Source organism: Balaenoptera borealis (assembly GCF_965194805.1).
Source record: "Balaenoptera borealis genome assembly, chromosome: 15".
Lineage (NCBI taxonomy): Eukaryota > Metazoa > Chordata > Mammalia > Artiodactyla > Balaenopteridae > Balaenoptera > Balaenoptera borealis.
In genome coordinates, this window is record NC_138871.1 from 53142155 (window position 1) to 53167014 (window position 24860).

The following is a 24860-nucleotide window of genomic DNA, read 5'->3' on the forward strand; positions in this document are numbered from 1 at the left end:
ACATATATACACTAATATGTATAAAATAGATGACTAATAAGAACCTGCTGTATAAAAAAATAAGTAAAATAAAATTCAAAAAAAAGAAATCCATGCCCAGACACATAAAAGTCAAACTGATAAAAACTAAAAACAAAGAAAAAAATTGAAAGTAGACAGAAAAAGAAAAGTGATTCAGTGTTTATAAGGGAAGAGCAATTTGAATGGATGTGAATTTCTCACCAGGAACCATTAAGTTCAGAAGGAATTGGCATATTTTTAAAAGACTGAAAGAAAAGAACCATCAACACAGAATTTCTATATCCAGTGAAAATATCCTTCAGGAATGAAGGCAAAATAAAGACACTCTCAGGTGAAGGTAAAACCAAGAAAATTCACTACAAGCAAATCAGCTCTAACAGAATTACTAAACGGCAGAAGGGATATGATGCCAAGGGAAAAATGGAATGAAAAAGAATTATGAAAAAGAAGAATTAATAACCATATGGGTAAATACAATAAACTATTTTTCTCTTCTTGAATTTTTGAAAATGTTTGGTGGTTAAAAGTAAAAGCTGTAACATTGTCTGATGGAGTTTTCTCTGTATGTAGACATAATATACATGACAACACAACAAAAAAAGAGGGGAGTAAAGAGATATATAGTATTAAGATTTCTACATCCCACTTAAGTGGGAAAATATTTATCCTAAGTAGACTATAAGAATTTAGGGGGGCTTCCCTGGTGGCGCAGTGGTTGAGGGTCTGCCTGCCAATGCAGGGGACACGGGTTCGAGCCCTGGTTTGGGAAGATCCCACATGCCACGGAGCGACTAGGCCCGTGAGCCACAATTGCTGAGCCTGCGCGTCTGGAGCCTGTGCTCCATCCGCAACGAGAGGCCGCGATAGTGAGAGGCCCGCGCACCGCGATGAAGAGTGGCCCCCACTTGCCGCAAGTAGAGAAAGCCCTCACGCAGAAACGAAGACCCAACACAGCCATAAATAAATAAATAAATAAAATTAAAAAAAAAAAAAGAATTTAGATATGTATATTACAATCCCTAGAGCAACCACACACACCCACACCAACACTAAATTGAGATATAGTAAAAAAAAAAAAAAAAAAAAAAAAGATAAACTTAAATGGAACTCCAAAAGCTGTTCAAATAACCAAAAAGAAGGCAGAAAGGGGAAAAAGAGAAACAAAAACCAAAAAGAACAAACAGAGAGCAAACAATAAAATGGTAGCACTCAATCCAAATATATAAGCAGTTACATTAAATGGAAAGCACCTAAACATACCAATTAAAAGACAAAGATTGGGGCTTCCCTGGTGGCGCAGTGGTTGAGAGTCTGCCTGCCAATGCAGGGGACACGGGTTTGAGCCCTGGTCTGGGAAGATCCCACATGCCGTGGAGCAACTAGGCCCGTGAGCCACAACTACTGAGCCTGCGCGTCTGGAGCCTGTGCTCCACAACAAGAGCGGCCGCGATAGTGAGAGGCCCGCGCACCATGATGAAGAGTGGCCCCCGCTTGCCACAACTAGAGAAAGCCCTCGCACAGAAATGAAGACCCAACACAGCCATAAATAAATAAAAATAAATAAATTAATTAATTTTTTTAAAAAAGACAAAGATTATGAAAATGGATAAAAAAAAATAAGATCCAATTACATGTCACCTACAAGAAATTTATTTCAACTATGATAATATAAGTAGGTTAGAAGTAAAAGGATGGGGAAAGATATATCATAGAAATACTAATCAAGAGAAAGGTGGAGTAGCTATATTAATACCAAATAAAGTAAACTTCAAACCAAAGAAAATTACCAGGCATAAAAAATGACATTATATGATGATAAAAGAGTCAATTCACCAAGAAGATTATAATAATCCTAAATGTGTGTGCACCTAACAGAGCGTCAAAATACATGAAGTGAAATCTGACAGAACTGGAAGGAAAAATACAGAAATCTCTAACTATAGCTGGAGACTTCAACATGCTTATCTCAGTAATCTATCTAATTAGTAAACAAAAAATCAGCAAGGATAGAAAACTGAACAAAACTGTCAACCAACTGGATCTAACTGACATTTGTAGAACACTCCACCCAACAACTTTCTCTTCAAGTCCACAGAGAATGTTCATCAAGGCAGACCTTCTCCTGGGTCATAAAACAATCTTAGCAAATTTAAAAGAACTTAAGTAACACAAAATATGTTCTCTGACCACAATGAATTTAAGCTAGAAGTCAATAACGGAAAGATAACAGAAAAATCTCTAAAAATTGGGAAATTAAATGATGCACTTACAAATAATCGACAGGTCAGAGAGGAAATCTCAAGGAAAATTAGAAAATATTTTTAATTGAAAGAAAATTAAAACACATCAGAATTTGTACAATGCAGTTAAGCAATGCTCAGGGGACAATTTATAGCATTAAATGCTTACATTATCAAAGAAGAAAATTCTCAAATCAATAATCTTAAGTGTCCACCTTAAATTAGAAAAAAAGAAGAGCAAAGTAAACCCAAATCAAGTAGAAGGAAGGACATGCTTACAGCTAACATCATACTTAATGGTGAAAGACTGAATACATTCCCCCTATGATTGGGAACAAGTCAGTGATACCTACTCTCACCACTTCTATTCAACACTGTATTCAAAGTCCTAGCAAGTATGAGAAGGCAAGGGGGAAAAAAAAGCATACAGATTACAAAGAAAAAAATAAGTCCTATTTGCAGACAACATGTTTGTCTACATAAAAATCTCAAAGAATCTACACAAAATCTCCCAGAACTAATAAGTAAAATTACAAAGTCATAAAGTATAAGGTCAACACACAAAAATCAATCACGTATATAATACTAGCAATGAAAAAGTGGAAACCAAAATTTTTAAATATCATTATGATAGCTCCCCAAAATTTGAAATACAGAGGTATAAATCTAATAGAACAGGTATAAGAGCTGTATGCCAAAGCTACACCACTATTAAAGAAATCAAAGAAGATCTAAATAAATGGAAAGTCGTATCACATTCATGAATTGGAAGCTCAGCATAGTAAAGGTGTCAATTCTTCCCATTTAATCTGTAGATTAAACACAGTTCTGATCAAACTACCACCCCCCAGGATATTTTTTGTATATATAGACAAACTTGTTCTAACAACAACAGTAAAGGGAACTAAAAAAGCCAAACAATTCTTAAAAAGGATAAAAATGAAAGAATCATACTAATTGATGTTAAAAGTTACTCTAAAGCTACAGTAATTAAGAGGGTACAGTATTGGGTTAAAGAACAGACACATAAATCAATGGACTATAGTTGAGAAACAGATCCACACAAATATGGCAACTGATTTTGGACAAAGATGTCTGCAAAGGCAATTTAATGGAAAAAGGATAGTCTTTTCCAAAAATAGTGTTGTAACAACTGGACATCCATAGGCAAAAATATAACCTAAACCTCACACCTTATACAGAAATTAACTAAAAATGGATCACAGATCTTAATGTAAAATACAAAGCTATAAAACTTTTAGAATCTACAGGATAAAACTGTAGTGACATGGGGTTAGGCAAAGTTTTACACACGACACCAAAAGCATGATCCATAAAAGAAAAAAAATTATAAATTGGACTTCAAAATTAAAAACTTTTGCTTTGTGAAAGACACTGTCAAGAAATGAATACCAAGCTACAAGACTGGGAGAAAATATTTACAAATGGCATATGTGACAGAGGATTTGAATTCTGAATATGTAAAGAACTCTCAAAACTCAACAGTAAGAAAACACAGACCCCAATTAAAAACTGGGTAAAAGACTTGAACAAAAAGTGCACCAAAGAGCTAGATGGAGGGCAACTGACTACATTAAAAGGTGGTCAATATTTTTAGCTATTAGGGATATCTAAATTAAAGGCATAACGATATTATAACAGCTAAAATTGTTTTTAAAAAGTGTAACGCCAAATGCTGGAGAAGATGCAGAGCAACTACAACTTGCATACATTCTAAGTAGGAAAGCAAAATGGGACATAAATTCTGAAAAAGTTTGGCAAGTTCCTTATGAAGTTAAATATACACTTACCATATGACCCAGCAATCCCACTCCCTGGTATTTATCTTACAGAAATGAAAATCTGTGCTCACACAAAAACCTGTACATAAGTGTTTATAACAGTTCTTTCATAATTGCCCCAAACTGAAAATAACCCAAATGTTTTTCAATAGGTGAACAGATAATCAAACTGTAGTACAGTTTATCAATGGAATACTACTGAGCAACAAAATAGAATTATTGATATATGCAATAGCTTGGATGAATTTCAAGAGCATTATTGCGAATGAAAGAATCCAGTCTCAAAAGTATACATACTGTATGATTCCATTTACATGACCATCAGTGATTGTCCGGGGTTAAGAGGGGATAGCCAGGGGTTTGGGGTGTGATCCAAAGGGACAGCATGAGGGAGTTCTGGGGCATGATGGAACTGTTTTGTATCCTGACTGTGGTGGTGGTTACATGGATCTATATACGAGGTAAAATTTAAATAACCATATGCCCTCCCCACCAAAAAAGTCAATTTTACTGTACGTTAATCAAAGGTTTTTTAAAGCTTTTAAAAATACGTAGAGACTTCCCTGGTGGCGCAGTCGTTAAGAATCCGCCTGCCAATGCAGGGGACACGGGTTTGAGCCCTGGTCCGGGAAGATCCACATGCTGCAGAGCAACTAAGCCCATGCGCCACAACTACTGAGCCTGTCCTCTACAGCCCGTGAGCCACAACTACTGAGCCCACATGCTGCAACTACTGAAGTCCACGTGCCTAGAGCCTGTGCTCCGCAACAAGAAAAGCCACTGTAACGAAGAGTAGCCCCTGCTCGCCGCAACTAGCGAAGGCTTGCGTGCAGCAACGAAGACCCAACACAGCCGGAAAAAAACCACAAAAATTGTTCTGATTATGAAAACTTGTTTAAAAAAAAATACATAGTATAAATTATCCTAGAACTTTCTAGTTATTTACAAATTAAGGCTCAAAATAAATGTGAACACCAGTGAAATGGGAGCATGCAGAGATAGCAGACAGGAGACTTAAATTTTAAAAAATTATACAAAGATATGGCGTAAGTATAAATTCTAGACTCAGAAACAATTACATCCCTCAACCAACCATAGAGGCTGTTAATACCTAGTAACAACTAAAGATAAATATTTAACATCACCATGTAAGAAAGATAATTTGAGACAAAACAAATAATATCAAGTCAAAAGAAAGATTCCACATTCATACTAGATATTCATTTGGTCCTTGAAATAAAAATGACATTATTGTCCATTATTAGTATGGTATGTCCCTTATTTTTTCTAATAGCAATTATAGATTTACAACGGTTTATCCAGATTTTTCTCATCTGATTCTCCTTGATATAAAAAACATACACTTTTAAGAATGCTGACAGGATAGATAAAGAAAAGGTGAGATATATAAAAACAGAGAGTAGAATGGTGATTGCCAGGGGCCTGGGGGTGGCGGAAATAGGGAGATGTTGGTCAAAGGGCACAAACTTTCAGTTATGAGATGAATAATTTATGGGGATCTAATGTATGGCATGGTGGCTACAGTTAATACTACTGTATCGTATACTTGAAATCTGCAAAAAGGGTAGATCCTGAATGTTTTCAGCCACCCCGCAAAGGAGGGTAACTATGTGAGATGATGGATATATAAATTAGCTTGATTGCAGTAATTATTTCACAATGTATATGTGTATCATATCGTCACACTGTATACCTTAAATATGTACAATTTTTACTTACCAATTATACCTCCATAAAGCTGGGGGGAGAAAAAAGACTGCTGACTGGGACCACGTGCTAAGACTGGTCATAACTGCACCTCTGTAAACCATCCTAAGGAGGCATGAAATTTTTTTTTTCTTCTCAAGAAATAAACCCATAGCAAATTAGTCCACCAAAACACACAGAGGATTATAATTCAAGACAGCTCTTCTCTATAACCATATATATTTTTTGCTGGCTGCCAAAAAAGTTAGATCTTAGATTGTGATTTTAAAAAACAAAAACACAACCGGATGGCCACAAGTCATTTATTTAAATAAGGGACCAACCTCACCGTCCCTAACTTTTCCTAGATCTTAAAGCATTCGAAGTTAGTTATCTGTGAGAGCACTCAATTTCTTTCAAATGACAACAGCACTTTTATAACTCTTTTCAATCTTAAATCTTCTGAGATTACAAGCTTTAAGTAGCAAATCCAGATCCTTCTCTAGTTGAAAGTATGTTAAAATGTAAAGTCTGGTACAATTAAAAAATTGATAACCAATATTTACTTACTGATCAACAATTTACTGAATGCTTAAAATATTCCAAGCCCTAAGGGTCACAGGAAAGAGATCAAAATGGTATAGGTCCACAAGGATTTAGTTGAGGACATAATACACACCCACGAGATAATGAGAAACCAGAACTGTAAATAAGAAAGTACTACTTAGGACAATTAGAGAATAACTTCTAAACAGATGTCAAAATATTCTTTAACAAGTCTCCCATATAAGTCAAACAGTAATTCAGAAGAGAAAAAAAAATTCATCTGATGTAGGGAGGACAGGGATATGGCAAAAAGAAGAGTGTGCTGGAGTCTAGAGACCTGTCTCAGCTCTGCCATTAAAAACTCCCAGGTAGGGACTTCCCTGGTGGCGCAGTGGTTAAGAATCCGCCTGCCAATGCAGGGGACATGGGTTCGAACCCTGGTCTGGGAAGATCCCACATGCCACGGAGCAACTAAGCCCGTGTGCCACAACTACTGAAGCCTGCGGGCCTAGATCCCACGCTCTGCAACAGAGAAGCCACCACAATGAGAAGCCCGTGCACCGCAATGAAGAGTAGCCCCCGCTAGACACAACTAGAGAAAGTCCACGCGCAGCAACGAAGACCCAACGCAGCCAAAAATAAATAATTAAAAAAAAAAAACCTCCCAGGTAAGTCCCAACTGCTCCACAGTGCCTAGTTAGTAGACGTGGTACCTGACACAAAAAGGACATTTGTTCATTCACTCTGATTTGGATTTGGCTAAGCAAGGAAGGAGGGGCAAGCAGGGGCTCCTTCTAGAAGGGACTCACTTAGGATGTCTGCCACTCAGGACTATGGCAAGCTCACTGCTTGAATTCAATACCGCCTTCTCACAACCATGTGAAAGAAAGGATGCTGACATCCAAAAGAAGGAGCTGGCCGCTCTCCTTGCCTCCTCCAGAGTACAAACTCTTATATCAAGGGCCTCACTGTCCTGGGCCCAGCTGCACTGGCACCTCACAGTCCCAGGGACCCGCTATGATGCATCAGCTGTCTGGCTTAGTTTCAGGCTGGTTCTCTGGGCCTCAGTAAGCTCATCTGAAGGAAAGGGGAAGGGATTAGGTCTTTTACAACATTACAATCTATGAATATAATGAATTAGAAATAACTACAGAGCACAAACCTTACTAAGTTGTCAGCAACGAGTAAAAACAGCTTATTAAATTTGTTATCTGGAATTTACTTGTTTGTTTTACAAGAAATAGCAAGCTGTTTTACAAATGTCAAATTGGAAAAGCAAACACTACCGAATTCCTTAAAAGAATGATTCTTACCTTAGTCTCAAAATATTAAAATGGCTAGATCTCACAGTGAAACATAACCTATGCAAAGATTCATTACAGTTCTTCACTAGATTAAGTTAAACTTTATCACTCAGAACAACAATATTCTTGTAAATCAAGTAGTGTTAGTACCTCAACACCACTTAGCCCAGTAGAGTTCCCAGCAATGCCTGCAGAGGGAAAGGAAAGAACAAGAGTGCCTTTCTTAAACCCCAGACCTCAAATCTAGAAGTAGAAGACAACAAATCATCTGAACAATTACTGAATGGCAACTGTCTGATAGGCACTAGGTTAGTCACTTTTCATAGATTATCTTATTTAGTTCTCACAACAAGCCTAGGAAGTAGCTAGTTATTATCACAATTTTAATGATGAGACTCGGGAGGTTAAAAAATTTGCCCACAGCTATAGAGCCCTTCACAAAGACTAAAAATAAGGTAATCGAAGAAGAATGTACTGCCTTGAGCCTTCAGGAAAACACAGTCTGATTATTGGACCCCAACTGTTCACATCCCTTTGGTAGATGTAGCCCTACAATGAAGATGTAGGCTATCAAAATATTATGGCTTGATATTATTTCTTAATGTAAATTAAGAAATTAACTTTGTTTCCCATATGAGTCTTCAGTAAATTTGCTTAGCATGAAATCAGTTCCCCTGACCAAAATGAGTTTTCTGGATCTGTAACTGCTGAGGTATAGACACTAGACTATTCAAGTTAAGGTCATTCTCTGAAGTCTGGTATAAATGATACCTCCCTGGAGGACATGTCTATTTCTTTATTCATTAACCACAACATTCCTTTGTCTCTTTTTTAGAATAGTAACTTTCTCCACTGGATTTCTAACATGTTCAATATATAGCAAAAAATGGGAAGCTGAGGCACTAGAGTGAGTTCCTGAAGAGCACCAGGTCCATATGCCTAAGATGCTAGGGATTGAGACAGCAAATGTAATATTTTATTAAGAAAACTAAAGACTACGACTTCTTTCTTTAACATAAAGGCATCCACATCTGCAAGGAGGTGGGCAGTAACACTGGCTGAGAAAGCAAGACAAAAACTTAAAAAAACAGCTCTGGAAATAAATGGAAAAGGGAAAGAAAGCAATATTAAATCTCTTCAAGTGTGCAAAGCAGTGCTTGATACAAACCCACAATTTTAAACTATGAAACATGGGAGATTGCCTTAAATTAGAAAAAGTTTAGGATATATATTACATATACAGTATAAGAATAAATGCCTGTTTCACTAAATCTATACAGATAAAGTTCAAGCTAAAGTACCTGCAAAAATGGAGAAGAGGCATGATTAAGATGAGAAAAACTACAATCACTTAAATCCTTCTTCCCTCATCCTCCCAATCATTCAATTTATCAGAATTTTAAAAATTAAGTTTTTTGTATGATTTTTAACATAGTACATGCTTATTGTAGAAAATGTGAAAAATATTAAACAGTATATAATTGAAAAATAACCCATAATTTAACTACTCAAAGTTAGCGTATTTTATTTTACATCCTATTTTTTAAATAAATATATCCTTTTTAAGATACTCCAAAATATCATCTTACTTTTTTTATTTACTATATTTGAATATTTTCTTATACCTTATACCCTTAAACATCTTAAAGCTCATGATTTTTATCACCTGCCAATTATTTTTATTAGTAGTATACTAAACAAAAAATTTAAAAAACATAATTTATGTTTTTATGGTATTTGGTTATATGGCTGTATCATAATTTAATCATTTAACAGGCTTCTAATTTTTAAACATTATAAATAGCACTGAAATGAATAACACACACACACACTCATGTGTACACATAATGTACACATCTCTTATTTGCTTATAATAAATTCCTAAAAATGGAATCTGGGGCAAAGGATGTGAACATTTTTAAGGATTCTGAATACTGCCAAATTGCCATTGTAATGGACTGAATGTTTGTATCTCCCCAAAATTCATATATTGAAATCTAATCCCCAATGTGATGGTATTTGGAAGTGGGGCCTTTGGGAGGTAATTAGACCACGAGGATGGAGCCCTCATGAATGGGATTAGGGCCCTTATAAGAAGCAGTCAGAGAGCTAGCTAGCTCTCTTTCTGCCATTTGAGGATACAAGAAGTCTGCAGTCTGCAACCCTGATGAGGGCACTCACCAGAACCCAGCCATGCTGGCATCCCAATCTCGAACTTCAAGTCTCCAGAACTGTAAGAAATAAATTCTGTTGTTTATAAGCCACCTGTTGTTTATAATACCATAAGTTTATGGTATTTTGTTATAGCAGCTTGAGCTAAAATAGCCATTTAGAAATTTGTGCCAATTTATTCTCCTACCAACAGCAGGTATTTACCAACACGTGATTCTTTTTTATATGAGAGACCTATTGAAGCATGCGAACTATGACATAATGATTCTAACCTCTTAAGCTTTTGCCATAATCTTATTTCATAACCTTAGAGAAAAATCTTTTAGGAAATATCTCTTGTAGTAAATAAATATTTATCTGTGGTTGAGCCATTTTTCCAGTGTTGCTTCTGTTTAATAAATTTACCCCGTTAATTAAATTTAAGTGCTTTTAATTAAAAATAGCATGAACTGCATGAATCCATTTAAAAAATAAATTATTCTTCTATGTGCATATTTGCAATATGAGATCTGAAATGATAAAGGTAACCATGGTAAACTCTGGGTTTTGGGATATTGAGCTTTCTTTCTTTCTTTCTTGTGAACTTTCTTCTTTGTAGCTCTCTGTATGGCTTGCAAATTAAAATATGAGCTGGCATTATTTTTTTAATGAAGCCATACTCTAAAAAGTATGATATACTGTACCAAAAATTATAAAAGTTTTCAGGGAATTCCCCAGCGGTCCAGTGGTTAGGACTCTGCACTTTCACTGCCGAGGGCCTAGGTTCGATCCCTGGTCAGGAACTAAGATCCCACAAGCCGTGAGGCAAAAAAGTTTTTAAAAAGAAGAAAAATTAAAATGAAATTCTACACTTCCATTTCCAGTTATGACCTCCTGATGTGAAAGGCAGTCCTATGTTGACTGTTGTCCAACACCTGAAAATAATACTTTATACGTATTGCCCATCAAACGGGGCAATATATATTAAGTATAATTTTCAGATGCTGGACAACAGGCAGCATAGGACTGTGATTTCTGAGAGAAGGGAAACAAAGACTCACGAACACCCTGGCTTTCTGCTTGTGCCACAGGGAAGGGGAACCCCCAAAGAACACAGCTATTTCACTGAGTTGAGAAAATAGAGCTCCAAGTCTGAGGCTACTGAAGGCATGGAATTTAAGGAGCACAATACAAGAAAGAAGGGAGCTGTGGAGAGAAAAAGTTTCAAACACCTGTAGAGAGATCTCCTAATCCTTTGCCTAGGGACTAAGCTGCATATGCACAAGGCAAAACTGCATGAGGCGAGTCAAAGAACAAAATCTGGGGAAAGAACAACTATGGAGCATGAGCTGAACAACTACCTGGGAGTTGTTCAAATTCCTGGCAGCTAGAGTAGAGAGACCTCAATGAACATGACATGCATTTGATAGAGATCTCAGAAAGGCCATGCCTTGGTATTAGGGCTAAGCTAGTCTTGGAATAAATAAAATTGCTGAAAACCAAAGATAAAGAGAAAATCTTTAAAGCAGCCAGAGGGGGGGAAAAAGATGTATTACATCAAGTGAACAATGGTAAGAATGGCTACTAACTTCTCATCAGAAACAACTTAAACAAGAGAATATTGAAACGATGATGTTAAAGTGCTACAAGGAAAAAAAAAAAAAAAAAAAGAGCTGTCAACTTAAATTTCTACATCCAGCATAAATACCCTTCAAAAATGAAGGCAAGAGGGACCAACAAAGTCCAGAATTGTCCTCCTGACACAAACAAGTAGAAAACTAGACAAAACATAAAACAATTATTTTCAGACACTAGGTAACAGGCAGTATGGAAATATGACCTCTGAAAAAAGGGAAAGAAATGAGGTGAACCCAAAGACTGCCCCAGCTTTCTGTTTGGAACTACAACAAAAGGAGTGGGAACCCAAACAGAGCCAACAGTCTCACTGAGATGAGGTGACAGAGCTCAGAATTTGTGGAGTCTGAGACGACTAGAATTTGCAGGGCATATTACCATAAAGGAAGAAACGAAACAGAAATGCTCAACAATCTACAGAAGAGGTCTCCCTGAGTTTCTGGCTAAACACCAATCTGCGTATGTGTGTTATGTAAATCTATGAGGCTAGACAAAGAAAAACTTCAAGAAAATAACAAATACCAGGGAGCTCTAAGCCTAACAACTTCCAGAGTTCACACAGGGCCAGGATCATTCAGTTTCCACCAGCTGGGATGAATAAACCTTGATGAACACATGGGGCAATCAAGTGAGACACAAGAAGGGGCATGCCTCAGTAATGGGCCCAAACTAGCCCTAAACTGAAAGCTATTCTAGAACTGCCCAAAACCAAAACCCAAAAAACCCTGAAAACAAAACTCAAAAGATCAATCTGATCCACAAAGCAACTGCCTGCCAGAATAAAACTTAATACTCAAGAAAGAAAGACAAAAAAAAAAAAAAAAAAAAAAAAAATCAAGGCAAATATTCAACACCATAACCCCCAAAGAAATTACCAGATGTATGAAAAAATAAGAAATGGTAACCTATAATCAGGATCCAGGAGTGGTAGGGATAAAGAGAATTTTAATACAAGGACTTCAAAATAGCTATTAGAAAAGAGTTCAAAGGCTTAAAGGAAAACATGGACATAATGAAAAAAAAGAAAAAAATCTTAACAGAGAAGTGGAAGTTATTTTTTTTAAATCAATGGTAATTCTAGAACTAAAAAAAAAAATAACACCTGATATAAAAATTTAACTTGATGGGTATAACAGCCTATTAGACAAAGGAGAATTTTTTAAAATCAGTGTGCTTGAAGACTGGGAAACACAAACTTTTCACGTTGAAAGAAAAGAAAAACGGATTAGAAGAAAAATGGAGAGAGCTTCAGTGACCTGTGAACTAATATTAAGTGGCTGAATGAACATATGCAGGACTGGAGTCTGAGGAGAAAAATACTTGGGAATTCAAAAATTCGAAGTTAGATAGCTAGAAATTTTACAAATATGATGAAAATAATACACCCACAGATCTAAGAAGCTCAATAAATCACAAGAATAAACACAAATAAAACCACACCAAGGAGCATCATAATAAAGTTGCTGAAAACCAGTGATAAAGAGAAAAATCATAAAAGCAGCCAAAGGGAAAACACATATTACATATGGGGAAACAAACATAAAAATCACCACAGAGTTCTTGTCAGAAGCTATGCATATGAGAAGATGGAGAATAACATTTTAAGGTGCTCAAAGGGGTAAAAAAAAAACCCTGGAAACCTAGAATTCTGTAACTACTAACAATAACTTCCAAAACTGAAGGCAAAATGAGAGACAAAGTGGGGAGAGAGGGAAAGAGAGAGAAAGCTGCACTAAAAGAAATGTAAAAGGAAGCTTTTCAAGCAAAAGGAATATGATATTAGACACAAACTTGAATCTACACAAAGAAATGAAGATCTAAAGAAATGATTAAAATGAGACAAATATGAAAGACATTTTTCTCATTTTTAATTGTTCTAAAAGGTAACTGCCTGACAAAAGCAAAAAGATCAGCAACAGGGTTAAAACACACATTATCAAAATGTATGACAAAAAAGCACAAAAGATGGGAAGGAGAAATTGTAACATTATGTACGATTCTTGCATTACTCATGAAGTGGTATAATATTATTTGATGGCAGACTGTTATTAATTAACTATAAGGACTACCACTAAAAATTTTTTTAAGAGAAATATTTTATAAACAGAAAAAATAAAATGGAACCATAAAGAATAATCCATCCAAAAGAAGACAAGGAAAAAAGAACAAATAGTAAACAAATAGTAAGACAGTACATTTTAATCCAACCTTAATTACATTAAGTGTAAATGGTCTAAGCTAGTGGTAGGCAACCATTTTCTATAAAGAACCAGAAAATATTTTATGCTTTGGTCTCTGTCCCAGCTACTTAACCTTGCCACCTGTAGCACAAAAGCAACCACAAACAATATGTAAATGAATGAACATGACTATGTCCCAATAAAACTTTATTTACATAAACAGGTGGTAGAGTTTGGTCTGCCAGCCATAGTTTGCCAATTCCTGGTATAAACACGCCAAATTAAAAGAGATATTGTCAGACTGGATAAAAAAGCAAGACCCAGCTACATGCTGTTTACAAGAAACCCACTTTAAATATAACGATACAGATAGGTTAAAAGTAAAAGGATGGAAGAAGATATACCATGCAAAATCAAAAGGACACAGAGACTTCAGAACAAGGGAAATTACCAGGAATAAAAAGGGACATTTCATGATGACATGGGGACCAATTCATTAACAAGACTTAACAATCCTAAATGTGCATGCACCTAACAGTGCTCTAACAGTGCTTGAAACATGAAACAAAATCTGATAGAACTGAAAAGAGAAACAGGGAAATCCAAAATTGTAGGTGAAAACTTCAACTCTGCTCTCTCAGTAATTGACAGAACAAGCAGGCAGAAAATTAGTAAAAATGTAGAAGATATACAAAGACCAACCTAACTTAATTGACATTTAGAGAGCATTCCACCCAGCAACAGGAGAATATACATTCTTCTCAAGTACACATTGAACATTCAGCAAGATATACCACGTGTTGGGCCATAAAACAATAAAAAAAGCTTAAATGGATTGAAATTATTAAGAGTTTGTTCTCTGATCACAATGGCATTAAATGAAAACACAGTAACAAAACACCTGGAAAATTCCAAATATTGGGAAATTATTTGGCAAAACTCTTTGAAACAACCCATGAATCAAAGAAAAATTATAAGAGAAATTAGGAACTATTTTGTATATAATGATAATGAAAATGTATAGCTTTAAGTGTTGATAATTTTTTTAAAAAATTAAAAATCAATGACCTAAGCTTTCACCTTAAAAGCTAGAAAAAGGAGAGCAAATTAAACCCAAGTATGGAGAAAGTAAGGAATTAGTAAAAGAGCTCAAATCATTAAATGGAAAACAGATAAACCACAGAGAAAATCAACAAAACCAAAAGTTGATTATATGAAAGGACTGAAGAAATTGATAACCCCTAGCTACACTAATCAGGAAGGAAAAGGAGAAAATGAATCCAATATCCAGGAATAAAAGGGAACATCAATACATATCCTACTCACATTAAAAGGAAATACTGTTTCATAAAATATATAATTTATTTTCAAGCTGATAAATTTGACAAGTTAGATGAAGTGGACAAATTCCTTGAAAGACACAAATTACCAAAACAGACACAAAAAGAAACAGAAAATCTGAACAGTCTTAGACCTATTCTTTTAAAAACTGAATCCTTAATTAAAAGCCTTTCCACGAAGAAAATTCCAGGTCCAGATGGCTTCATTGGTGAAGTCTACAAACATTTAAGGAAGAACATCAATTGCACCCAAACTCTTCCCTAAAAGAAAGGAAGCGGGAACACTGCTGGTAGGAGTGTAAAATGGAAAACCCACCTTGGAAATTGCTCTGTTAATTTCTCATGTTAAACACACCTATCCCATATACCCAGCAATTCCACTTCTAGGTATTCACCCACAAGTAAAGAATACATGTGTCACAAAAAGCCTATACAAGAATGTTCATAGCAGCTTTCCTCATAACAGTTGAAAACTAGAACAACTCTTTCCACAATAATAATAAACAAACTACAGTATATCCATACAATGCAACACTAGTCAGCAACTGAAAGGACCTAAACACTGTTACATGTAACATGGATGAATCTATATTTCAAACAAGAGCTTCATATAATTTGTATGCCCAGGAAAGTTTGAGAACTACGGGTATAGAAGTACATAATAAGAAAACAAAAAGAGAAAATATAAGGGATTTGGGTGGTATATAAATTAATCAGTGCCATATACATCATAACCTATATATAACAGTTGTCATCTTCCATAATTGCTTAATTGCTATTTAAATCATGTTACATACTCTTCTGTTCATGTTCAATTTTCTACTATGTGTTCAAGGAGTACTAACTCCAAATTTTAGTCTTCAATCATGTAACAACCCTAATTCCTCATTAACTCCATCCCAAACCGTGCATTTTAGATAAAGAGTCCTGTTCACCAGTTCCTTTGTTTTTTCTTAATGTTCTACTTCCTTGGTACATACTGTTTTCCCTCCCTCTTTAATAATGTTATTGTTACCTTTTGCTGCACAGCCTTGTCTTTCTACCTCCTTTAAAACTGAACCAAAAACTCATCTTTTCCACTAAGTGCTAAACCACCTCAGATTCTTTCCAAATTCCCTCAGCACTTGAAGACCTTGCTCCCAATAGATGTATTTATTTTACTGAATTTGGACATCACTTCTTAATGACTCACCAACTCCATCCCCTGGCTTAGAGAGTAGAACCTTTGGGGGAGAACTGAAAAGATTACAGTCCTCTTCAAGGTTCTTTCTCTTGTGCTGTTTTTACTTTTCTTTCTTGGAGTGCCATTTTATTTGCCGGAGCCTTGAGCTCCATAGGGCTGTAGGAGTAGGAGAGAAAGAGAGGCAAAGAGATGGTTGAATAGGGCTGATCTGGGCTAGATTTTAAAGAAGGTGAAAAAAGCCTTCAGGCTTCAAAATCTGTTCAGACTACCTCACCAGCTCAAGGAAGCAAAGAGAATTCCAAAAAGAGACTAAAGTGAAGAATAAGGAAGTGCATTTGTCTACAAATTCCCTGTTATGCTGATGGCCAGACAGGATGCGGTACACTATTTCAAGGACACTAAAATATTTCTGGCAGCAAATATTTCTATATATTCTTTATAAAGCTACGCGGTGGGGGTTTGACTGGAGGTGGGCAAAATTTAAAATACATATTTTAAAACGTCTACACTCTCAAACTTAGGGCCAGCACTGGCAGTTACTTTTTGTTCTGCATGCATTATTATTTAGGAATTATGGTCATTACTTGTCTAATTTCAAAACTTTCAACTATAAACATCATGCCTTCCAAATCACATCTATAAACTTAACCATGTTCCTGAGCTAGACCCGTTATTTCCAACTGATATCTTGTTATTACTTATCTAAAAAGTGTAACTACTTATCTGAAAGCAAACTTAGTATTCCCCTTCTCTCAAACTTGCACATATTATTCTCCTGCCAAGTCAGGAACCTTAGACTCGTCTTCAACTTCTATCACCTCCAAACACTAACCAAGTCTGGAGGACTTAAACTCCTAAATATCTCTGAAATCAGTGGTCTTGTTTCTATCCCTACTACAAATTCCTTAATCCAGACCATCATAATCTCGTTCCTGAACTAGGGCAGAGCCTTAAATGGCATCCTTGACTGTGATTTGCCTACCAGAGGCCAGAGAAAATGCCTCATTCATTCACCCTGCCATACGTATTCCTTGGTGAATAAATGTCTCAATTCTCTGTTCCTCCAGCCTGTACTCTTCATTACAGCTATAATCAGTTTTTAAAGAACCAAACTATTTGTATCACTTCCTCATCTATAAAACAAAATAAAAATACTAACTCCTACTATGGCATTTTGTTCCCATTCTACCTTGGTTCTAGTCTGATTTCCTAATTTTCTTTTGCACTCATTTTGACAGATCAAACTTCACCCTTTTCCTTAAACACACTATGCCCTTTTATTTTCAATAAATCTAGAATAAACAGTAACTCAGTGCAGCTTATTTTATTTTTATGAGCACCCTTATACAATTTAAAGCCATTAGCTAAACCTATACAGAAGTGAGGAAACAATCAGACAATACAGCCAACTCTCAATTAGCCTATTTTCATAGCCTTGTTAACATGGTCAGTGTAGACTACACGAAAAGTGAATAAAATGTTTCAACTACCTGCTGAGCTTTTTCCTTACCATAAATTAATGTTAAAAGTCTTCAGTTACAGACTTATAACCCTCCTTTTGATCAACAGGCACAAAGAGAACTACAACTCAATCTTCTTCACATCTATTCACTTCCTTTCTTTCATCTTTTAACACCTCCCTTCTCCACTTCTGCTGTTTCTCCTCTTGTACTTTTCTCTTCCTGCTACCTAAGTTTTCACAGCATCCTCTTTGTCCATCCTTCACAAGAGTATCAGTATTCCTCTATCCCTCTTACTGGTAGAACACTTAAAAATTTACAAAGCACTTTCACATTTACTTGGTTCTTAGAACCTCATTTTTGGGGGATTCCAAAATCAACAAATACAAAATATGTGTAACAGTTTCTATACAATACGTTACCCTTATAAGTAAAATATAAAATATTTTCTTATATTTTAACTCACATTTGAAGAAATTACAGTTCAAAAAAATACAGCTCAGTGATTCATCTAACACACTGGTACTCCCTCTGCTTACAACTCTACAACCTCTCCTCACCTGCTCGTCTCTTAAGACACAGCTCAGGCCTTCCCGTACTCCCAGAGCAAGAACGTTAAGCCTGTTTCAATGCTATCCTAATGTTTTCACACCAGTCTTTCAGACCACTAGAAGAACCCAGGTCTCTGGACGCCTACTCTGTAGTCTTTTCCACCAAAAACTATTTTCTTTGTTAATGTTACCCTTATTAATGCCCATTAATGATCCAGCATTTTATAAAGGCAACAGGAGAAACATTTTATGGGCAGCCAGCACTGCAGATAAGACTGTACACCAAAACATCCCTAGATTTCCTTAACAATCAAGAATTTAAGGAATGTCTCTAAATCCTCTCAAAATATCTAGATACTACCTCTTGTTGTAATGACATCCAAAGTTGCCACAGCAAAGAAGTAAAACGACATTTCATAAACTCTAAATTAAACAATTACAAGTTTTAAGAGCTGCCTTCTAATATCCCGGAAATGTTTAGGGTTAACAATTAAAAGACCAGGGCCTTAGTCCCAATTGTACCACATATTGGCCAACTTGGGAAAGTCACTTAACCTCCCTGAATCAAATTTCCTCTTTGATAAAACTGGATAATGCCACCCACCTTTCAGAACTGTTAAGAGAATTAAATCAAAGAATGATTGCAAATCACTTGGCCTGGAACATAACAGTCAAAAAATGGTAACCCCTTTTATAATTATTTTCACGTACAACATCATTCTTGTTTTCAGAACCATGTCCCACAACACTCAACATGTTCTTCCTCGGACTTTGTAGCCAGCCAGTAACTACAATAAATGCCTTCAAGGAAGTTATCTCCATGACTTCTGGATCCCCTTCCTGGGTCACAACTCAGCCTCTAAATATAATTTAGACTATCTCACTCTCTAACATCTCTAACTCTCACTCTCTAACATCTACATTGAAGCTAAGAAAGTAGTTTGCATGGGCTGTATCTACTCAGTCCATGTACCCATGAATTTTCAATATGACTAACAGGCAATTCATAAGCCATAATTATTTTTTTTAACATCTTTATTGGAGTATAATTGCTTTACAATGGTGTGTTACTTTCTGCTTTATAACAAAGTGAATCAGCTATACATATACATATATCCCCATATCTCCTCCCTCTTGCATCTCCCTCCCTCCCACCCTCCCTATCCCACCCCTCTAGGTGGTCACAAAGCACCGAGCTGATCTCCCTGTGCTATGCGGCTGCTTCCCACTATCTATTTTACATTTGGTAGTGTATATATGTCCATGCCACTCTCTCACTTTGTCCCAGCTTACCCTTCCCCCTCCCTGTGTCCTCAAGTCCATTCTCTACATCTGCGTCTTTATTCCTGTCCTGCCCCTAGGTTTTTCAGAACCATTTTTTTTTAGACTCCATATATATGTTTATTATTTTTAAATATATAAAGAAAATCAACTTAATGAAAAACTGAGCAACGGTTGGTTGTTTTTTATTATAGCACGGTATTTACGGTATCTTTTGAAACCATATTTAACTAAATATTTTATTCACGTAATTAGATTATGTAATAGACGTGAAGAAAAGATCTGCATGTCTAAGTTCTGCAAAATTCCTAAAAGCATGTCACGAGGCCAAAAATGGCCAACAAATTGTAATAATTTCATAATCTTTATTAAAACAATTTATCAGAAGAAGATTAGGAGCTGGTCACTCTCAAACATTAAAATTCTGTATCAATGAAAGAAAAAAAATGACTGGAAGCTTTTGATGGCTCCATGTAACTCTCTTAGCCCTGCTGGTTAGCATCACTTCAGAGTAAAGGGACGTATTTATCATCTGAAGTACCACCAACAGAATGCCTGCCTGAGATCTAAAACAAAATAGGAAAAATCAACTACTGGCATAATAAAGATGCTTTTGAGCTATAACCTGTTTCTGATTTTAATCTCAAACCTGTAAAATGGGCTCAATTCAATGAAACTCTAAAAATAAGGGCAATTTTGAAATATTATGTGATATACATTTTAAAAATAACTGAAATTAATGTTAAAAAAAAAAGGTATAAAAAACAGTAAGCTCATGTGTGACAGCTGGTAAGAAGCTACGTGGAGGTACAGATTGTAAAGATGTTGTGAGAAGGAAAGACCACAAACATGTGGGAGAATAAAAGTTAAGAGGACTGTAAATGGAAGACGAGCTGCTATAAAATCAGCTGCAGAACCTGATAAGGAAGAACTCCAGAATATCCAGGAGAAGAAATCCACCACTGTCACCATAAAGCACATTTGCTAAACCACATGTTCTTGAGACTAAGTAGGCCTGGACTATAGCAAATCAAAAAGAACGAAACGTTACAAAATTGGAGCTAAGCAAATTTTATCACTAAAACCTAACAGTTTAACGAATGAAGTCATCAAAATATTCACTTAACAGAAAACAAGGCTCAATGATTTTCTCAAGGTTCCATTGGGAGAAAGGGGTTGCAAATAATAATAGACCTTATAAAGCCCTGGTTTCCTCAGCTAAGTTTGACCAGTAGGACTCCAGAACTCACTGTATTTTCAGTAGAATATCTGCAAATCAATTATTAACATTTTAATTCTAGAATAATGAAACTGCAACAGGGTCTCCCAATGACATTCAGAAAAACAGCCACCTTCACTCTAACTTGATAGGTACACCTAATTCAAGGTCCAAGGTGAGCAGAGTAAGGACTAAAAAAAATAATAAATGAGGGCATCATTTGCACTAAGTGCCCCTTAAAGCAGACTGTTATTTATAAAATAAATATGATAAATACTGATCATGTATTTATCTGGGAATTTTCTGTAGCCACAAAGTGACTTCATTAACAGCAAGGAAACAAATGAGCATACAAGTACCTGTACATACCTAATGAACATTACAAATAATATCTAGTATTTGTTGCACCCTTTCTCTGTGCTAAGGAAACACTTTTAATCCTCACCAATACCCTATTGAGGTGGGTACTTTTATTAACCTCACTTTACATGTGAGGAAACCTAGGTACATAATGGTTAAATAACTTGCCAAGGATCATAATGTTAATTATACAAATCCAGTCTTTACTACAACTATGATCAAAATCATGTTTTCGTAAGTATCATGTAATTCTACTACTGCTCTTTGCAAAGGTACCAAAACCCATTTTAACGTAACAAAACCCCCACACTTCCTTAAAATAATAATTTTTGTATAATTTATCTTGAAAATACTAGAGCCTTTTGAATTCTGAGAAATTTTTAAGCAATTAATTTTTAGCATAAAAGTTAAAGCACACTAGCCTACTCTAAGAAGTTCATCCAATACTTCAATCTAGATGACAGTTTGTCTCTTCCCAATAAGAGGGGAACATCAGCACTTCCACTAACACTGCAGCATACTGTTTTAAACTTTGCAATAAAAGTTCATCTTGTTTTATGTCATTTCATGCATAAAACTAGTCAACCCAAACTTCTCTATCCTTAGAAGGGAACAACATCACCCATAATCCTAAAACCACTTACAGTTGGCACTAGAATGCTTTAGAAATAAACAATGTGAATGTCATAAAGTAGAAAAACCCTGGACTAAAGTTCAGAGACCTGCCCACCAATCCTGGCTCGTCGCTAGCTAGCATTTTAGTCCCTTCCACTGGTCTGGGTCTCGGTCTCCTGATCTGCAACATAATCATATCCATGGTCTACTCTTCCAGCTCTAAAAGAAATGTGACTCATACACATACATCTTTTTTCCAAGCTTCCCATTCTCATTCTGTTTAGTTATTACCACTACTTTGCAGGCATTAAGCGTTATTTTTCCTTAGTTTTACAATGGGAGAAAACAGCCCATTCTAAACAAAGGTGATAGGAGAAAGCCTTCCTGACCACTGGTTTGCCATAGATGAGTCTGAAGGTGCATAATGTAAAAGCTATTATAATGTTAAAAGGTGTTAGGTTTCAATATTTTAGGCTACTGTTTTGTGTGCCAGTACATTCTCCCTAAAGACGGATAGTAAAATTCAAGGACAATAGGGAGAAAAAATTTAATTATCCATTATTTATTCAATAACTAAGAAGGTGCCAACTGAATATATTAACACCTTTTTGCAAAAATGTTTTCTCTGATGAATTACATTTTATAGCAAAGGGAAAATACAATCTACAAAATTTTCTCATACATGTTTAAGTGCTCCCTTTAAAAAAAAAGCTTTTATTTTGTAAATTGTGAGGAACTAGTAAGATAACATATATGATTAAGAAAAGATTAAAAAGCTAGCTGTGCAATTCTTAGCTTCCTCTTCTCAGTGACATGAAGCACCTCGTGGGCTGCCACAGAGGTGGATTCTGTGGACCAACCCTGGTATGCATTTTCTATGTTCTTAACTCTCAAGGGCGTTATGCAAATACAAGATTATTAAAATTAAACTAAGCATCTGACATTAAGATTCCCAAATTTGCATACTGCTTTCTAGAGCTGCTAGCTTACCAACATCTGCCCAGTTCAACACTTAAAAAAGTTAAAATTGCATGACCTTGTAAAGAAACAGTTAAAAGCAAGGGAAAGAAAGCATGTGAATTACTTATTAATCTTCTAGAATAAATGCCAATAGCAAACTGTAATAATACAGTCCAGTCTAAATGTTAAATTGGAAGTAAGCCACTGCTATGGATGGAGAGACCTGAAGAAAGGATCTTCAGCAGATGGAGAAGCTGCTACAAGAATTTCAAGGTGCAGTTTGAGAATCTCCAGCAAAACTAGTAACTGGTAAAACACCATCGAACGCATACATACCTTTTAAAATAAAAGATAACTGCCAAGGTCCACCTTTTGGTTGGAATGCCGAAAGAAAATGTCAGAAATCACCTCGTGACTCCAATACCCCGGCCTCTCAAAGTTCAGAACCAAGCAAGTTGTGTGCTTAAACTGCTTCTGAGCATCCTTTTTTAAATGCAACTCCCTCTCCAGAAAGTCGCTTCGCTTCAGCTGCTTGAATCCCCAAATCCCAGCACCAAAGAATCTGAGGACCCCAAGTAGTTGCAGAGGGTCTTCCAGCGCCCGCCTGCGCATCCCTTTCCACCTCGGGTTAAACTCCGGAGGTGCTCCAGTCACTTCCCCCATCCAAGCTCCCCAGTTCCCTCTCTCATCTCCGGATGAACCTCTCTTCTCGTCGACCTTGAGGACCCCCGGATCGGAGCCTTAGAGCCCCAAGTGACTTGGCGGGTGCCTCCTCCCCTGCAGCGCGCGCAAATGCCCCACAGTCTCCGGTGACCTCCCCCCCGATTCACCACGACCCATATCACGAACGCCCTCCGGCTAGCCCGGAGCGACCCCCTTCCTCTTAGGGGCCCTACGTTCCTCCAACCAGAAAAACAATTCAACGAAATGCATCAAGAGCCCACTGAGCGCAAGCTCCCACTACGCGGCGCACGGTCTGCACGGGGCTCGCGGCCCGGGTCCGCCGTCCCCCGCCCGTCGTCCTCTTCTCGGCCAGAGGGCCGGCGCTGCCTCCGCCCGGGGTGTGGAGGCGCCGGCCGGAGGCGGACTGCGCCGGGCGCGAGCACCGGGGGCCGGAGAGGCGGCCGCTAACGGCTGTGCGGGGGCCGGGGAGCACTCAAGGGCCGGGCCACCGGGAACACTCACCGGTCGGGGCGCGCGGGGCGGCCTCATCCAGGGGCACCTGCGGCCAGGCAGGACGGGCCCGGACGGCGCAGTCACCGAGAGGGCGAGCCCGCCCGCCCGCCGGTCCCGTCCCGTTCCCTCCGACTGCCCGAGCGGGTGCAGTCTCGCTTCCTCCGGACGGAGTCCGGGGACCCCAGCTCCGCCGGATGCCCCCGCCAAGCCCCCACCCCTTTCCCCGGCCACCTCCCCCTCTTCACCCTTTTCCCCTCCCCCCCTCCCCCCAACCCCCACCGGAATGGAAAATACCTCCCGGGGCGGGGGGCGGAGGGGGCACGCCTCTCTGAAGGGCAGCCTACCGTGACCAATAGCAGGCGGGGCTCTGGAGGGGCGGGATTCCTAACGGCCAATCCAAAGGCGTGTAGGTGAAGGCCGAAGGAGGGAGGCAGGGAGCGAGAGCGGGGAGGCCCGGGAGTCAGGGAGGTCCGGCCGCTCGGGTGCGCGCTGTGCGCGGCTGCCATTTTGGAGTCGGGCCGCTGCGACGGCGGCCGGGTCTGGCCCGGGGGAAAGGGAGGAGCCAGTCAGGTGGGAGAGAGGGGGTCACGTGAGCTTGAGAGGCGGGATAAGGCAGGCTGCGGCCGGAGGGGAGGGGTTGGCGGCGGCGAGTCACGGGGGCTGAAGAGGGTCACGTGGTCGGAGAAGGTCCAGAGGTGGGCTTGGGGGCGGAAGGTCAACCTTGAGGTGGGAGAAGCAGGAAAGCTTTGTCCCTGGTTTCAACTCTGTTAGGGAAAAGGAAAGGAAAAATGTTGAATGGAGGGCGTGAGTGCCCGGTCGGAAAATGTGAATGAGTCTCCCTAGCTCCCTCCAGCAAGGAGCCTCCCTGTTACTAAATTCCAAGATCCACGGGAACCAGGGCACTTTAATTCAAGCATTCCCATCCCCACTCCCAGCTGTCACAAACGTGACTCAATGATCAGATGGAGGAGTGTCTCCCACTTTTTGCTTGCACTTTGTATGGAAGGGCCCCTGCCCTAGAAATGGCTGAAAGAATAAAAGCGTAGTTGAGGCATTGTGCCGACGCCAGGGCAGGCCATCTGGCCTTATAGAAGCCTTGTCGTCATTCACAAACTTACCCGCCACTTCT

The 24860-nt window shown here is 37.9% G+C and overlaps 1 protein-coding gene across 13 annotated transcripts in view; it reads right to left on the reverse strand.

The window, feature by feature from the left end:
* The window catches only part of SOCS5 (suppressor of cytokine signaling 5), a 59717-nt gene extending 35240 nt beyond the window's left edge, over positions 1-24477 (reverse strand). For 6 of the 13 annotated variants that reach the window (XM_082358197.1, XM_082358204.1, XM_082358201.1 and 3 more), the window contains exon 1: positions 24076-24477. The gene's annotated coding sequence lies outside the window, so the exon portion shown is untranslated. Of the gene's footprint in view, positions 1-22891; positions 23707-23740; positions 23954-24075 lie in introns of those variants that run through there. The other 7 variants (XM_082358202.1, XM_082358207.1, XM_082358198.1 and 4 more) reach the window with 2 other exon arrangements.
* Positions 24478-24860: the final 383 nt, after the last annotated feature.